This window comes from Thalia democratica, chromosome 5 (genome assembly GCF_965202585.1).
Source record: "Thalia democratica chromosome 5, ktThaDemo2.hap1.1, whole genome shotgun sequence".
Classification (NCBI taxonomy): domain Eukaryota; kingdom Metazoa; phylum Chordata; class Thaliacea; order Salpida; family Salpidae; genus Thalia; species Thalia democratica.
Window position 1 is genome coordinate 80,113,114 of NC_139169.1, and position 5,354 is coordinate 80,118,467.

At 27.1% G+C, this 5,354-nt stretch overlaps 2 non-coding genes across 2 annotated transcripts; both read right to left on the minus strand.

The window, feature by feature from the left end:
* Window positions 1-4,427: 4,427 nt before the first annotated feature.
* On the minus strand, window positions 4,428-4,503 carry Trnas-aga (transfer RNA serine (anticodon AGA)). The gene has a single exon. It is a non-coding gene; the product is annotated as a tRNA-Ser (tRNA).
* Window positions 4,504-4,882: 379 nt separating this feature from the next.
* Trnav-aac (transfer RNA valine (anticodon AAC)) lies at window positions 4,883-4,955 on the minus strand. The gene has a single exon. It is a non-coding gene; the product is annotated as a tRNA-Val (tRNA).
* Window positions 4,956-5,354: the final 399 nt, after the last annotated feature.

Here is a 5,354-nt window from a genome sequence, read left to right on the forward strand (position 1 = left end):
AATTAACTACACTTAATTAATAATCCAATTATAAATCTTATTGTCAAACAATAAATAAACCAATTAAAATCAACATTTAAATTTTAACAAATGCTATCTGAATATTAGGTTTTATTTTAAACATAATAAACTAAACTTCACAAAAAATTAATTTTGTTGAGATTAATTTGTTTTTAAAACAAATCCTTATCTTAAAAAAAAACAAACTAATATATTAATAAAGATCGGTTAAATAAATTTCGGGTTAGATATGATCGGGTTAGAAATGATCGGGTTTAATTGGGTTAGAAGTGATTGGGTTAGAAATGATCCTGTTAGAAATGATCGGGTTAGAAGTGATCGGGTTAGAATTGATCGGGTTAGAAGTGATCGGGTTAGAGTTGATCGGGTTAGAAATGATCGGGCTAGAAGTGATCGGGTTAGAAGTGATCGGGTTAGAAACGATCGGGATAGAAATGATCGGGTTAGAAACGATCGGGATAGAAATGATCGGGTTAGAAGTGATCGGGTTAGAAGTTATCGGGTTAGAAATGATCGGGTTAGAAGTGATCGGGTTAGAAGTGATCGGGTTAGAGTGATCGGGTTAGAAGTGATCGGGTTAGAAGTGATCGGGTTAGAAGTGATCGGGTTAGAAATGATCGGGTTAGAAGTGATAGCGAGTTAGAAATGATAGTAAACCATACTAAACGTTAGTGTATGGCAGAGATTTGTTTGGCTAAAGTTTAGCAGTAAAATTTATGCATATTTTCCATGCAGAAAGCTTCTTTAAGTCTATCAGTCTGAAAATTTATATATCTTTTACAAGACTAAATTCATGATGATAAAATGTAAGAAACTAAAACATTACAACTATCAGATGTTCAAAAATGTAAGTTGTCACAGTTTTTTTATACTGAGCAAAATTTTATTTTCTATGCTGAATATTTATAAACAAAAATTAAAAGTTAAATTTATTTCAAATATTCAGTTGTTCAATTATGAATAGCCAGTTAGAACTTATTTCAGCTAATTTTTGTAAAGTACTAAAATCTTGTTCTTTTTGTACAACAAAATCACACATAATTCGGACATAAAAATATAATTTTTGTAGTGTACTAATGAGCTAATGACAGAAAACTGTTCAATTTAAAAAATTTAATATTAAATTTTTTAAATTATCTTTTTTTAGCTAATATTTACAGCGATATTGTAGACATATGTTTGCAAAAAAAAATTAAGCAAATATATTTTTTGAAGGTAGTTTAGTCAATAGCTTGTTGCTAAACATTATTGAAAATTAATTTGTTTTCCTGACTAAAAATACAATATTGTAAAACTTTAAGTTTTACTGTGAATTACTATTTACATAGTTTATAGAATGAAAAAAATTCTAAAAAATAGGTCCCAGGACCTGGTGCACGATAAAACCTTTCGGTTATCGAGTCGCACACCACTTGGATACATTTTAACATCTTGTCCAGGACAAAAAAAAAATTCATATAAGAAGATCTCAGCACATAGCAAAGTCTTATTAAAATGGTAGAGTTGATAAAGTAAGTGTCTGTAGGCTTGCATCAATACTTCATAAGCAATTGTCCTGGACATAACATTAAACGTAATGAATGAAAATGGTGTATGACTGTAATTAAAATGGTCTATGACTCCATAATATTTTTTTTTCGTACACTAAGTCGTTGGACCAAATTTTTCAGCGAGAGCCCTGGATTAACGAGCCACTTGCAAGCTTCGATAAGCGCACATTTTTATACGCATTGTTACGTCATAAAAGCCGCATATTCGCAAGCGCGATGTATTAGCAATATAAACGCTGAGAACAACAATTTAGTGTGTGGTCCTATGGTGTAATGGTTAGCACACAGGACTCTGAATTCTGTGATCCGAGTGAAAGTCTCGGTAGGACCTTCTTTTCTATTTAAAACAAGATATATATATTTGCATTTGTCTTATTTAAACATTGCATTCAATAACCTTTATTGAAACCAAAGCTTTTATTTACAATTATAAAATATAAAACTTGTTTTCAGAGTTTGTTTTTTTTCTTTATTTAAAAAATTTTTGAATTTAATTTAAGTTTTCTGATGTAAATCAAATATTTTATTGTACTTTTACATTCAATTTAATAACTTTTTAGATAGACGATGGTATAGTTGAAAATTTATGTTACTGGATCGAATGTTTTCAGTTTTTAAACAACAAGGACACAAAATTTGAATTGTTTATTATATTTAATGTTTATGTTAAAGCGTAGTTTTAAAATTACTAAATACTTACTTTCATTAACAGTTGCGTATTTAATTTTAATTTTTGAAACAGAAAACATATTTCAAATGTTGAAACAATATTTTACTTACAGTAACATACAACTTAATAAGTTAAATACTTATATAAAACCCATTTTTTTCACAATTAATTTTGTAAGAAAAATATTTTTAAAAGTAGTTTATTAAATAAAGATAGATTTTTTCTACATCTGTATTCGAAATCAGGTAATTGTAAAAGGGCTTAAGATACTAAATTGCTATTAAATTTTTCTGAGTACTAATTTAAATTTTTAGTTTTGAAAAAAAAAATTGAAAAAATTAAGACAAATAAAAGTAGATATTATTAATATTAGATGTATTTTTTGACAAGGAGTGTTATAAATTTTACATTAACTTCTATATTAAACAATTTAATTATTACTTCAGCTAATAAAGTTAAAAGTAAGTTTTAATTTCTCAAACGTTTTGTTTAATAAAAATGTTTTGGAGCTATCAACTAACTGAGTTTTTAATTAAATAAAGAATGCTTTCAAATTTTAGGTACTTGTGTTCAGTCAAATAACACGAATTTTAGATGTTTTAAATAAGTATTTAAATTTATTATATTGTATAGGTGTTAATATGCAGTCAAATGACCCGTATTTTAGATGTTTTAGAGAAATTTTTAGACCTGAGAAGTTACAATTACGTAAGATTTGATGGAAGCACTAAACCAGATGACAGATTTGTTTTGGTTTGTTTAATTGTTATACTCAAAAACAATTTACAAAAATTTATATGTTTATCGCTTTTATAAAGATTTTTCTATCCTTATCAACTTAGTTTAAGGGGCTAAAAGTTAAAGTTTAAATTGAAACATCTGTTTTTAAATATGTTAATATTTATAAAACAAATGAAACCCTGTGTTTTTAATTTTATGTATTTCTAAATCAAAGATTTTCTAATGATAAACAATTGGGACACAAGTACATACATGTATTGTATGTGATTATGTATAATGAAAATAAAACTGTTGGTAAAGTTAAAGTTATTGTAACAAAATAATTAAAATTAACAAAAGCTGTTTATTAGGTGGATTCTTTCAACAGAGACAGGAATATTTTTATTTTTCTTCTTACAACTAGAGCCGGAGGTCTCGGAATTAATTTGACTGCAGCAGACACTGTCATTTTATTCGATAGTGACTGGGTTTGTTTATTTAATAAATTATAATTTGTTTTAATTCTATACTGTTATTATATTTAGTTCGGACTGGGTTAGTTTTTGTTTGTTTGGAAAATATAGTTTTAAATAAAAAAAAATCATTCTGAATGTTTTAATCAATCCAGAATTTTTTGATCTTCTAACAAAGAAACATATTTTGACTGCGACTATTTTTCATATAACATTAAATATTATGAGATACATTTTTTGTTGCTAAATATAATTTTGCTATAAAGTCTAAACTTTAACTTAAATAAATAAGTTTTAAACTTATTAAACTTTTTTTATCCCACAAAACTAGCGCAATATAAACGAATAAATATAAAAATAATACAATAATATTGTGACTCATAACTATGACGTCACAGAACCCGCAAAACGACATGCAGGCGTCGGACAGGTGCCACCGCATCGGACAAGAGCGCCCCGTGGTGGTGTACAAGCTGGTTACCATGGAAACGGTTGACGAGAGGGTCGTTGTCAGGGCGCAGAACAAGAGGGCGTTGGAGAAAGCCGTCATCAGCAATGTTTGTTTGTTTTAAATTAAATTAATAACCTATTTTATTATTATCTAATTAAATTACTTTATCAGTAAAGTTGGTTTATTTGTTTCAAACAGAATCTAATTTATTTAAATTTTCATAAGTTAGTTGTAAAAAGCTTTAAACAGCAATGTCGGATAAAAAATATTTTCAACTAATTTTTGGTTGTTATTCGTTTTATTATTAGTTTTAGTAAATATTGAAGCAGAAGTATTTCAAAACCTTCGGTTATCTTTAAAGTTTAACTAAAAAATTTAATTTAATAAAATTCAATGAAACTGATAAGTGTAATTTGTATGATGAAAAGGCATTCCGTTTAGAAAAAATGTTATTGATTATACTCGATTCTAACAATTTACTAATAAAAGCCTAATAAATATTTCATTAAAATTAATATTTATTGATGTAAATAAGAAAAAATCGTCGTCGGCAGGACCTGCGCGGGCAGAGCCCAATTGATTTCTAGTCAATCGCCTTAACCACTCGGCCACAACGACTTGCAATGAGGGCATATATATGATATTATAAAGATGGTTTTTGTAGATTACTTTAGTAAACTTTAATATTTCATGCTTATAGAAAATAGGCTCTTAAATTATAAATAAGTTAGAATTATAAATTATCTAATACGTGAAAACTAAAAATTATATTTGTTTTACTAATAAAATGCAGATTACTTTTAGTATGGCGAGATGTAAATCAAGTTTGGGATTTTTTAGAAAAATACTTTTACAAAATCTTTAATGTATATAGTTTTAAAATAAAATATTATGATTATAACATTTTAATGAGGTATGAAACCTTTATAAACAGAAAAATATTTTTATGTCTTAGCTAGTTTAAAAAGTAAAACTAAAGTGTAAGTATGAATAAAAGTGTTTCCGCCCGGGCTCGAACCGGGGACCTTTCGCGTGTTAGGCGAACGTGATAACCGCTACACTACGGAAACTTGTGATGAGGACAAGTTTTATAAGATTATAAAGCATTGTGACTTATTAAAGCAGCTTCAACGAATTTTGTGTGAAGTTGAATTCAACTTGTGGTATATTAAAGTTTATCTGCAAATCAGTCTTTATTCAAGTAATGAAAAAGTTTAGCAATACCATAGTTATAGCTTTTCAGAACTAGTTACCTTATAGATTGATAAAACTTGATACTTTATAAACTTAATTAATAATAATAAAGCAAAGAGTAATTAACAATACATAAGTACTTATAATTACAATGCAACTAAAAAAAAAAATAATAATAAAACAGAGCAAAGCAACAACTTATAAAACAATTTAAGAAAACAACGAAACAGTATAATCAAAATCTTTATGTTTACATAACTTAGGTTTTCTTAATA